The sequence below is a fragment of the Mus caroli genome, chromosome 19 (genome assembly GCF_900094665.2).
Source record: "Mus caroli chromosome 19, CAROLI_EIJ_v1.1, whole genome shotgun sequence".
NCBI lineage: Eukaryota > Metazoa > Chordata > Mammalia > Rodentia > Muridae > Mus > Mus caroli.
The window spans coordinates 46,065,325-46,078,891 of record NC_034588.1 but is presented as its reverse complement, the minus strand read 5'-3'; positions in this window follow the sequence as shown (position 1 = coordinate 46,078,891).

The window sequence follows — 13,567 nt, the reverse complement described above, 5'->3', positions numbered from 1 at the left end:
AAAAAAAAAAAAAAAAAAAAAAAAAAAAAAAAAAAAAGAAAAGAAAAGAAAAGAAAAGAAATAGAAAACAAACAAACAAACAAAAAAAACCAAAAACACATGGTGGGACCCATGGCTCTAGCTGCATATGTAGCAGAGGATGGCCTAGTCGGTCATTCTGTGAAGGTTCTATGCCTCAGTATAAGGGAATTCCAGGGCCAGGAAGCAGGAGTGGGTGGTTTGGGGACCAGGGTAAGTTGGGAAGGGATAGGGGATTTTCAGAGGGGAACATAGGAAAGGGGATAACATTTGAAGTGTGAATTGAGAAAATATCTAATGAAAAGAAGAGAGAAAGAAATAGTGAAACCAGAATTGTTAAATATTCAGTCTTTTCTCCTTAATTGGAGAGATTTTGCACCTGTGCAGCCCAGAAGGCTCAAAATAGATGATGTTCAACAGTCTGGTGTTCTTTTGATATTTTGTAGTGACAGGCTTCACCAAATTCCGTTATCTTGATCTTAGTTTCTCTGTCAGTAAAACCCACCCTTATGAAAGAGGTCCCATGTACTTTGTGGAAGAGTATACTTTTGTTTTTTGTTTTTTTTTTTTTACAAGCCTTTCCTTCCCAAACTCTTATTCTGAGCATTGTTTCCCTGTCAATACAACAGATTTTTGATGAAGAAGTCACAGGTACTTTACAAAAAGAGTTTCAGTGTAGTCATGTCGTAATCTTTATTGTAATAATTATAAGGAAACCTTCTTTTCCCCCAAAATTGCAGTGTGTTTAAATATGTAAAACTAGACTTACAACCAGACTCTAGAAGTTTGAACCAGCCAAGCTAATTAAGTTGTGTCTAACCTGGTTTATTATCCCTGCCAGCAGTAGAGATTGTAGGGGCATCCACATTCATTACTTTATTTCTCAAAATTGTAGGATGAGTAGGTCGTGTACAATACCATATTTGCTGAGGACTGCTTCTAGAATTGGTAGACTGCTTATTTCCTTTATTCTCCCGTAGGTGGGATTACAAGGATGTGATAAAGTTTTATAAACACATGTACTCCCGTATTGCCACCAAATTTGAGATTTGCATTCCTACCTGTAAAGGCATAGGGAAATAGTAACTTCATTTAGTTTCCAGTGCAATTTCTCTATTTAATGTGTTTGAAAGAGCAAGCATGGATTTATTATGGACAGAAAAAGCAGAGCAAGCATACTTTCCTATTCTCTTTTGATTTTTTTTTTTTGGTTTCTTTATTTTTCTCTATTTCCTGGTTTAATAACACACACACACACACACACACACACACACACACATACACACACACACACACACACATATATATATATATTTGCCAAGTTAGCCTATCAGTTGCAAAAGGAAAGAGTAGATTCTTCTGTAGAGAGAATCTCTTATAAATATCACCTGTCAATAAAAGTGTCAATGGCCAATGAGCTGAGACAGGGAATAGGAGGTGGGACACTGACAGGAAGAGAGGGGATTCTGGGAAATAGTAAGAGGTAAACTAAAGATATGGGAAGAGTTGAGAGAGACAAAAGTGGAGACAGACCAAGAATACAGATGTAAACTAGCAGAGAGACACTGAGATGAGTAGGAAGAAGCTGCTGGAATTAAAGGAGAGAAAATTAACCAAGTGGTAGAACATAGAATAGTTTAAATGGTTAAATAATGGTTAAGTAAGTTAAGAGCTAGTCAAGGGATGAGCCAAAGCTTATTGCCAAGGTATTTTACAATAACTAATTAGTCTCAGAATCATCATTGTTGGGAACTAAGGGGCAACAAGGAAAAACAAATATATTTGCAGATGACGCCCAACCAAAAAGGCATAGAATCCAAACCCTTTAATTTCATATTCAGCAGTAAGAGTATTTTGTACAGGGAACTTATGAGAATGGTGGAAAAGCCTAAAGTTATTTAAGATAGGGAATACAACATGACTTGGGAATTCTGGCTGGGTACTGGGAATTCTGCTGGGCATATGATACATCAAATCCCTGTGCTCTTTAGGAGAGAGATTAAGACACTAGTTGTGGGTAGAGACATGACTCCGCAGTTGAGAACACTTGTTGCTCTTGTAAAGGACCTGCCTTTAACTTTGCCTGGAATGAACTCAGCACCAGTTTTTTCTGGAAAGCAGTGACTGATGGGTAGTGTCTGGGTTTTTCAGGGGAAAAACTTGCTTTTGGAGAGCAAAAGTTGCTTACTTTCAGTAGTATTTACCATTTTTTTTAACTCTTTGCTATTCTAAGACCAAAAGCCACTGGCTTCTGGCAATTAACCTCTGCTACTCAGCAGCAGTCTAATTAAGTAAAGAAGATTATTAGTCTGGCTCTTTGTATTTTCCTCTGGCTTTTTGTTCTTTCCTCTGGCTCTTTGTTCTTTTCTCCAAGACCCTTTGATGATCCCGATCCTAAGAGAGGCTCAGAGTTGTTTAACTATCTGGGAGTCAGTGAAAAGGGAATAATAGGTCAAACACACAGAAAGGAAATGTTTACACAGGCAACTCACACAGACTCATATAAACTCATATTCACACACACCTGAGGGGGGCAACCACTTGTCTCATCAACTCCACAAGTGTTCATGGATACTTAAATATACATATACCTATATAAGAACGAATGTACATACATATAGATATACAGACATATACATATATACATTTGGGGGATGGCACTGAGCCCCCAAATATCACATTTTATGCTTTCTCTCTTGTACTCTTATACCTTCTTAGATAAAATTTCTCTAGAAAATTATCTCATAGATAAAATGTTATACAAAGGGGGAGTTACAGAAGGATGTTGATATTAAGTTCAAAGCAGTGTTTGGTTTTATAAACTCATTATAAGTTCAAAAAAACAGCTTCCCATGACCTGGCTTTATCTTAATATACCTCTGTGGCTTCAGCCTTGGACCTGAACTATAATGAATGTTTTACTTGGTCCCAAGTCTGCTCCAAGCCTGCTTTCTTATCCGAGTACAATTTGCCCATGACACATGAAGGCTTCCAGAACCCTATTTACAGCTTTTCAGAGAGCTGGAAATTTCTTGTATAAAAGGGGAATTCTAAAAAATTATTATCAGGAATTATGATATTATCAATTTGTCCACACAGAATTACTATATAGTACATCCTCATTGATCTGCAGAAAATCTGCCCAAATAATATGTGCTAATGCCTAGGAGTCATTAGGCTATGTAATAGTGGCAGGAAAGGTATACCAGTGGCAAGAAGTGATCCTGGAATAAAAATCTCAACAATCCCTGCATCTCAGAGCTTGGAACACTCAGCCCTAAATGTGTTCATTTAAGGAACATTTCATCAAATCTCTCTTCTTGAGATCAAGGAATCCTGTGGAAGAGGAAGGGGAAAGAATATAAAAGCAAGAGGGACACACACACACACCCTAAATTACAAAAACAACAATAACAATAACAACAAAAACAATGCTGTCGAAGTCAACATTATCAAAACTCATTTTCTAACTCAACATGAGGAAAGCTCATGTGAACTTACAGAGATGGAAGCAATATCCTCAGAGCCTACAGAGATCTGCACTAGAACCTCTGGACTTATGTTATGGCTTCCAGTGCACTGTTCTTATGGGAGTTTTGAGTGTGAACAAGTGGGCCTAGGACTCTTGTGCCCTCTCTTGGACTCTTTTCTTTCTGTTAGTCTATCTTATTCAATTTAAATGTGATGGTTTTTTATTTATATTATTATATTTTGTTTTGTTATATATATTTTTTAAATGAACAAATAAATGTAAGCCTAGCCACTAGGGTAAAGGCTACAATGGAGCTGGGAGAAGGAACTCTGTAATGGTACTGAGTAAATCAACCTCTCCAGGTCAGATCTTACACTCAAAAGTACTTAACCAAAAAATTGATGGCTACAACAGGGTTTTGTATTGTTTTGTGTTCTGTATATAGTTTTATTTGGTTACAGTTTGATTGCGTTTTGTTTGTGTTTGGGGTGATAATGTTTTGTTGTTTTTACTTTAATCCTAGGTTTTGAGAGCCCCACCCCCACCCCGCCTTTACTGAAAATAGATTCTTTTCTAGTACTATATATCCCGATTATAGTTTCCTTTCCTTTTACTTCTTCTAGTTTCTCTCCTCCAGATTCACTCTCTTTCTCTCCCTCATTAGAATAGAACAGGCTTCTATACAATAACAACCAAACCTGACAAAGTAAATATAATGAGATGAAACAAAAACTATCATAGCAGTGTTGGACATGGCAGCCCAACAGGAGGAACAAAGCCCTAAAAGCAGGTGCAAAATTCAGAGAAACACTCATTCTCACTCATAGTCAAGGGTCCCACTAAGACAGTAAGCTAAAAACTAGTGGCTAAGAAAAAGCATTATTCTTTGCAAACTGACCATGGGACCCCATTGCTGAGGACAACCCACACACAACTGATTGAATGCAAAGAATTCAAGCTGGTACCTCTATAGAGACTTCACCTCTACATTCTAGTTTATTTAGTGTGGGGATATACTCTTCAGGCAACCAAAAAATAAATATGGGCACAAATTTCAGTCATAAAACCTTTTACCTACAATCTGTTCTGTTCTGCCTGGGAAATATGCTACAGCAATTGTGGGTTTGTTTGTTTGTTTGTTTGTTTATTGATTGATTGATAGAGAACTTAAAGCAGGGTGAGAAGGGAGGGGAAAATCTGGATAAGCTTGGGAGAAAGGAATAATATGATGAAAATGTATTTAAATTTTTTAATGTTTTAAATATATACGATAAAAAATATGAAATGCCCTTCTGCAGTTGTATGCATTTGAACACTTGCTCACCAGCTTGTGGTACTGTTTGGAAATGTTATAGAACATGTCAGAGGTGATACTTTACTCTGAAGTGTAAAGAAGTGGGTTACAGGTGATGGACTTTAAGGTTTATATCTCAGTCTGACATGCAGTATATTTCCTGTTCCTTGATTATGGATCCAATATGACCATCTGTCTTTTTACCTTGTTACTAGTATTGGCTATATTATCTCAACTTGTAAGCCAGAATAAATATTCTCTTCTTAAATTGTCTCTGAAGATATTTTGCAGGGAACCTGCCCAGTCTAGAATGGGTTGAAACAAGACACAATGTAGGACATAGAAGTTATCTTTAAAGATTGATGATCTCCATAGGAGGAACAATATGAACCAACTAGAACCCCCCCAGAGTTCCCAGGGACTAAACTTACCAAACAGAGAGTACACATGGAGGGACCCATGGCTCCAGGTGCATATGTAGCAGAGGATGGTCTTGTTGGACATCAATGGGATGAGAGGCCCTTGGTCCTGTGAAGGCTTGATGCCCCAGTGTAGGGGAATTCCAGGCCAGGGAAGCAGGAGTTGGTGAGCAGGGGGAGGGGGGATGAGATGGAAGTTTTGGGAGGGCAAAGGAGGAAAGGGGATAACATTTGAAATGTAAATAAAGAAGTTTAAATCAGAGATGTTTACATACGTGTTTATTAAAACTAGACATTCATTATCTGTCACTAGCTGTACAGGTTATAGAGAGTTAAAGACTGTAACTAAGTTTTCATTGAAGTTTTGTATAGATAAACCCAGTCAAAATTATATCTTCTGTTCTTTCTCCTACAATAAATACTTAGTGTCCCCTTTATTACCTTTGGTTAATCATTTTACAGCACTTGGAATGTGCTCTAAGTTGTGAATGTCTGTTTTCTATTTCTGAAGCAATTAATTAGTAACTCTTGAAGACTGCCAAAGTACTATTTTCAATGTTGATATCAGAGAGGACTTAGTATCAGTCCTTATTATGAAAGGTTTAATAAATACAAGTATAATTTGAGACATTCTTACAGATCATCACTAAGAATTAAGAAATCATCTATCTATACAGCACCACTACAATACAGTGCATCTTTGTTGTTCTGCAGAAATCTGTTCAAAAGGGTGGGATAACACCTAATGATTGTTATAAATATTTAATAATACCAGAAAAAACATTAATAGTGTCTTAGTCAGGGTTTCTATTCCTGCACAAACATCATGACCAAGAAGCAGTTGGGGAGGAAAGGGTTTATTTGGCTTACACTTCCATACTGTTGTTCATCACCAAGGAAGTCAGGACTGGAACTCAAGCAGGTAAGAAGGCAGGAGCTGATGCAGAGTCCATGGAGGGATGTTCTTTTCTGGCTTGCTTCCCCTGGCTTGCTCAGCCTGCTCTCTTATAGAGCCCAAGACTACCAGCCCAGAGATGGTCCCACCCACAAGGGGCCTTTCCCCCTTGATCACTAATTGAGAAAATGCCTTACAGTTGGATCTCATGGAGGCATTTCTTCAACTTAAGCTCCTTTCTCTGTGATAACTCCAGCTGTGTCAAGTTGACACAAAACTAGCCAGTACAAATAGCAAGGATCTTTCCTCAAATGTAATTTCTTTGGCCTTGCCTAGAAGAGAAAATTCATCATAGCTTTACAGGCCATGGTGGAACCATCGCAGGCACATCACATTGTAGATTTAGCTTCTCATAGATGGCTCCTGGCAGTATTTTATCACAGTAATAAAAATAATGAGTGTAGGAAATTCATACTGAGAAGTGGACTGTTGCTTTGATAAAATCTACCGCTTAGTCTTTAGGATTCTGGAAGTTGTTTGTGGTAGGAATGAGGAAGAGTTTAAAACTTGGAACTAGAAAATCCCTTAAATTTTTTGAGCATAGCATAACAGATCTTTCATTTTGGCAATTGGAAACCCATCAGGCTATAAGAAATGTGGACAGTGGAGGCTTGGTTCATGAAGTTTCAAAGGGTAGCAAAGTTCTAATTGTGAACTGTGCTAGAGGCTACTCAGGTTTACATTCTAATAATGAACCAGGTTGCATTCTGACCTTGTCTCAAAAACTTGAATAAGGCTAGAGTTAAAAGTATTGGGCTAATGTACTTGATAAGGAATTTTCAAAATAGGCTATGCAGTGTATGGTTTTGTTTTTTCTCATTGTCTTAGTTATGCTTCTATTGCTGTGAAGATACACTCTTACCAAGCCAACCTAGAAAGAATTTATTGATTACCATTTCCAGGAACTTGTTTTGCCCATGACCATAATGCTAGAGAGCATGGAAGCAGGCATACATCGAGCCAGAGAAGTAGTTAAGAGCTCAGATGTTGAAGCAACAACCATGACGTACACACGGACACATGGAAACACACATACAGATCCACACGCACACATGAAATCACACACACATGGAAACACACACAAACACACACACACACACACACATTTCAAGCCCACTTTAGTGATATAACCCTTACCCAGGATTTTAATGAGAAACAGCAACAAAGTACACAGAAATACATTTTTTAATATATAGATTGCCTACTAGTTTGCTTGAATTCTTGGTAAACTGTGTAAGTGTGATTTAATATGCTTTTTGGAATTGTGGATGTCACTTTTGTGGGCCAAGATGAATCAGAGATTTGGGCTTCCTTTACTTTTAGAGTGGTGTTCATTGGGGACATTCGGTGTGAGAACCCAGGTACAACAATGAGAAAGCAACAAATCCTTGTTTTCAAGATACTTAGTGGAGAAATCTCTGCTGGTGAATTAAAACTTTTGAAGTTTAGTCATACAGAAAAGAATTAATCTGAAAGTGTAGAATTTCTGAGCTCCTACATCTTAATATACAATACAATTCTTGTAACAAAAGAAATTCAATGAATCTAGTTTGGAATGTCTCAAATTATTATTAATACTGTCTCAAACTTATGTATACCAGAAGAACACCCAGCTATTAGTCTAGGAGTACAGAACATGTAGAATCAAAGAATTTATAGATTCATCCATGTCCAAATTTAAGTAGAACAACTGGTACTGTGTGGCTTTAAAGAAGCATACAAGATTAGTCTTAACTTTAACTTTAAAAATTTAACTTAAAATGCTATGCAATATTTATAGAAGCTTTCTCATTTATATCTATCTTCTATATTTTAAAATGTCTTTTTCTATAGAGCCTAAATTTTAACTTCCAGGATTCAAATATATTTTTATTAGCTGCATGGGCTCTGTTAAGTTATTCATTGCTGTCACTACAATTCTCATCTAAGGTGAGAAATCTGTTAGAGAGCAGGGTGGACCTAAAAGCAGTTGTTTTCAACCTATACATTGCAACCCCTATTAGGACTAAAATGACCCTTTCACAGAGGTCACATATCAGTAACCTGCCTATAAGATACTTATTATATTTATTATATTGTTATTCACAATAGTAGCAAAATTACAGCTAGGAAGTCGCAGCAAGAATATTTCATGATTGGGTCTTCTGCAAGACCAGTTAAGTGCTCTCAACTGCCCACTCATATCACCCGCCTCCTACAGTGTTTTTTGTTTGTTTGTTTTGTTTTGTTTTATTTTTTATTTAATTTGTTAACCAGCCTCTAATGTTTGATAGAAGCATAATTATTTTAGTGGAGATTAGCTCTACTAAAAATATTTTTAATATAGGTATGTATTTTAGAAATCTTCTACACTAGTAGACACCCATGTGACTTTTTTCAAGGCCCTTCGTGGTATTTTTCCCTCCCTCTACTGTGTTACTACCTTGTCATAAATTCGAACAAAATGCAGAAATCATGTTGCTACCTATTTCTTCCATACACCTTTATTAACTGAAGATTATTGTACTGCTTTCTCATTTCAGCTATAAAAAAATTCACAAATGCCATGACAAAAAAAGTATATTAAATCACATAAATCGTACTTATAGAGATTATATGCTTAAAATGCGTCTTCCATGCTAAAAATCAAGGTGTCAGCAAACAGCATTCCTTCCATAAACTGTTTCCTTGCCATTTCTATGGTCTAGGAACACGTGACTTTTGTGACCCTTTACTCAAAGTGCATAGCTCGCTGCAGTATCTTTCAGTTTCTCACTAGGATTACTAGCACCCATCAGTAATTCTGGCACATAAGGCATGGAAGGAGGAGGATCAGGAGTTCACAGTTAAGAATACTTGAGACTCTTTGTCAACACATTATATATCATATACATACACATCATACATGTACATATACACCTATACATATACATCAGATACACATACATATACAATCAGTCTCCTTCAGCTTCCATCTTCTACCATTGTATCTGGTTGATCCATGTTTGTCTTCCTTTTCAAGATTCTAAAATCATCTCTTTAGATGATTCTTTGTGATGTAGTGCAGCGTATTGGCAGGTTTTAGGGAAGAGAGTGCACATCCTAGAGTGGTGGTGCATTTCTCACCCTGCTCTAATAACAGAACAGGCATACATTAGATAGCAAGCTTAGTTCACATATTTTTATCTTAGTATATATGAATGGACAACATAAACGACAGGTAAATTTTAAGTAAAGGCATGAAACTCTACACAGTTGACAGAATGAATGAGCAGGCAACAACAATTAGGAAAGGTAAAGAGATCTACGTGGATGAAAAGGAGATGGAAGAGTGCAAACTTATCTAGCACAAAGGAGAAAGATGAAATGTTAGAACATGAGGTGGAAAATGCCAACACAACTGGAGCTTAATCATGTTTGTATACAGAAAGGTCCCAGATACAACACCATTTAGAAATACTTAAAGTATATTTAAGAGTGTGCTAAAGCAAAAGGAGTCTGTGACATTTTATAAAATCACCTACTGAATTATTACTGGTAGCTTGGTTCACTTTGATTAATGAAACACAACTACTTCATGTGCCAGCTAGGAATACTTGGAGAATAATAACTGAGAAGAATTTGGAAATGAGACACTGGAGGGCATGATGCAGTGGATTTCTGACAATCAGAGTTGTCCTATCGGTCTCTATATAGACCAGAGTAACCTCTGTCTCTCTGATTTAACTGACAGAACACTGAGCCCAGTGCACCTGCTGCCTTACAGAAGATAAACTGGTGGATCCTCGAAAACTATACACAGAGTTCACGGTTCTCCAACGAGATGGGGATACTCATGAGAAGCATGGCTCTTTCCTAGCATACATGAGGAGCAGTGTTCTATCTCTCCAAAACCCGTTTTTTAAATAGATATTTTCTTTATTTACATTCCAAATGTTATCCACTTTCATGACTTCCCCTCTGAAAACACCCTATGCTCTCTGCCCTCTCCCTGCTCATCAACCTACCCACTCCCAAATCCTGGTCCTGGCAGTTCCCTATACTGGAGCAGGACCAAGGGCCTCTCCTCCCATTGATGACCAACTAGACTATCCTCTGCTACATATGCACCTATAGCCATGAGTCCCACCATGTGTACTGTTTGGTTGGAGGTTTAGTACCTGGGAGCTCTGGGGATACTGGTCAGTTCATATTGTGGTTCCTCCTATGGGGCTGGAAAAAAATTCAGCTCCTTGGATCCTTTCTCTAGCTCCTTCATTGGAGATTCTGTGCTTAGTCCAATGGATGGCTGTAAGCATCCACTTCTGTATTTGTCAAGCACTGACAAAGTCTTTCAGGAGACAGCTACATAAGACTCCTGTTAGCAAGCATTTGTTGGCATCCACAATAGAGTCTGGGTTTCCTGATTGTGTATGGGATGGATTGTGTATGGGATGGATTGTGTATGGGATGGATTGTGTATGGGATGGGTGGGGCAGTCTCTGGATGGTGATTCCTTCAGTCTCTACTTCACACTTTGTCTCTGTAACTCCTTCCACGGATATTTTGTCCCCCCCCCCCCTAAGGAGGATCGAAGTAGCCAGATTTTGGTCTTCCTTCTTCTTGAGTTTCATGTGGTTTGTGAATTGTATCTTGTGTATTCTGAGCTTCTGGGCTAATATCCACTTATCAGTGAGTGCATACCATGTGTGTTCTTTTGTCATTGGATTACCTCTTTCAGGAAGATATCCTCTAGATCCATTTGCCTAAGAGTTTCATATATTCACTGTTTTTAATAGCCGAGTAGTATTCCATTGTGTAAATGTCCCACATTTTCTGTATCCCTTTCACTGTTGAGGGACATCTGGGTTCTTTAAAGCTTCTGGCTATTATAAATAAGGCTGCTATGAATATAGTGGAGCATGTGTCCTTATTACATGTTGGAGCATCATCTTCTGGTTATATGCCCAGGAGTGGTATTGCTGGGTCCTCTATCTATTTAGTATCTATTTAGTACTATGTCCAATTTTCTGCAGAATCGCCAAACTGATTACAACTGAATGGTTGTACCAGCTTGAAATTCCACCAGCAATGGAGGAGTGTTCCTCTTCCTCTACAATCTTGCAAGCATCCACTGTCACCTGAGTTTTTGGTCTAAGCCTTTCTGAATGGTATAAGGTGGAATCTCAGAGTTGTTTTGATTTGCAATTCCCTGATGACTAAGGATGTTGAACATTTCTTTAGCTGCTTCTCAGCCATTCAGTATTTCTCAGTTGAGAATTTTTTTGTTTAGTTCTGTACCCCATTTTTAATAGGGTTATTTGTTTCTCTGGAGTCTAACTTCTTGAGTTCTATGTATATATTGGACATTAGCCCTCTATCAGATGTAGGGTTGGTAAAGATTGTTTCCCAGTCTGTTGATTGCCTGTGTGTCCTATTGACAGTGTCCTTTGCCTTACAGAAGCTTTGCAGTTTTATGAGGTCCCATTTTTAAATTCTTGATCTTAGAGCATAGGCAATTGGTGTTCTGTTCAGGAAATTTTCCCCTGTACCCATGTGCTCAAGGCTTTTCACCACGTTCTTTTTTTAGTTTCAGTATATCTGGTTTCATGTGGAGGTCCTTGATACACTTGAACTTGAGCTTTGTACAGAGAGATAAGAATGGATCAATTTGCATTCTTCTACATGTTGACCACCAGTTGAACCAGCATCAAATGTCGAAAATGCTGTCTTTTTCCACTGGATGGTTTTAACTCCTTTGCCAAATATCAAGTGACCATTTGAGTGTGGGTTTATTTTTTTGGGTCTTCAGTTTTATTCCATTGATCAACCTGCTGGTCTTTGTAGCAATAACATACAATTTTTTATCACTATTGCTTTGTAGTATAGTTTGAAGTCAGGCATGGTGATTCCACCAGAGGGTCTTTGTTGTTGTTGCTGTTGTTGAGAATAGTTTTTGCTATCCTAGGGTTTCTGTTACTCCAGATGAATTTGAAAACTGCCCTTTCTAACTCAGTGAAGAAATGAGTTGGAATTTTGATGGGGATTGCATTGAATCTGTAGATTGCTTTTAGCAAGATAGCTATTTTTACTATATTAATCCTGCCAATCCATGAGCATCGGGAACTTTCATCTTCTGAGATCTTCTTCAATTTCTTTCTTCAGAGACTTGAAGTTCTTATCATACAGATCTTTCACTTCCTTAGTTAGAGTCACACCAAGGTATTTTATATTTGTGACACTCGTGAGTGTTGTTGAATCCCTAATTTCTTTCTCAGCCTGTTTATCCTTTGTGTAGAGGAAGGCCACTGATTTGTTTTAGTTAATTTTATATCCAGCTACTTTGCTGAAGTTATTTATCAGGTTTACATGTTCTCTGGTAGAATTTTTGGGGTCTCTTAAGTATACTATCATTTCATCTGCAAATAGTGATATTTTGACTTCTTCCTTTCTAATTTGTATCCTTTGATCTCCTTTTGTTGTCNAATTGCTCTGGCTAGGACTTCAAGTACTGTATTGAATAGGTAGGGAGAGAGTGGGCAGCCTTGTCTAGACCCTGATTTAGAGGGATTGCTTCAACTTTCTCTCCACTTAGTTTGATGTTGGCTACTGGTTTCCTGTATATTGCTTTTACTATGTTTAGATATGTGCCTTAAATTGTTGATCTTTCCAAGACTTTTATCATGAAGGTGTATTGGATTTTGTCAAATGTTTTCTCAGCATCTAATGAGATGATCATAAGTTTTTTTCTTTGAGTTTGTTTATATAGTGGCTTATGTCGATGGATTTCCATATATTGAACAATCCCTGCATCCCTGGGATGAAGCCTACTTGATCATGATGGATGATCATTTTGATATGTTCTTGAATTCGGTTTGTGAGAGTTCTAGTGAGTATTTTTGCATCAATGTTCATAAGGAAGTTGGTCTGAAGTTCTCTTTCTTTGTTGTGTCTTTATGTGCTTTAGGTATCAGAGTAATGTGGCTTCATAGAACGAATTGGGTAGAGTACCTTCTGTTTCTATTTTGTGGAATAGTTTGAGGAGTATTGCTATTAGGTCTTCTTTGAAGATCTGATAGAATTCTCTTGGGCTCTTTTTGGTTGGGAGACTATTAATGACTGTTTATATTTCTTTAGTGGATACGGGACTGTTTAGATTGTTTATCTAATCTTTATTAAAAGTTGGTACCTGGTATTTGTCTAAAAAATTGTCCATTTCATTTAGGCTTTCCAGTTTTGTTGAGTATAGGCCTTTGTAGTAGGATCTGATGATGTTTTGGATTTCCTCAGGTTCTGTTGTTATGTCTCCCTTTTCATTTCAGATTTTGTTAATTAGGATACGATCTTTGTGCCCTCCTGTTAGTCTGGCTAAGGGCTTTTCAACTTTGTTCATTTTCTCAAAGAACAAACTCCTGGTGTGGTTGATTCTTTGTGTAGATCTTTTTGTTTCC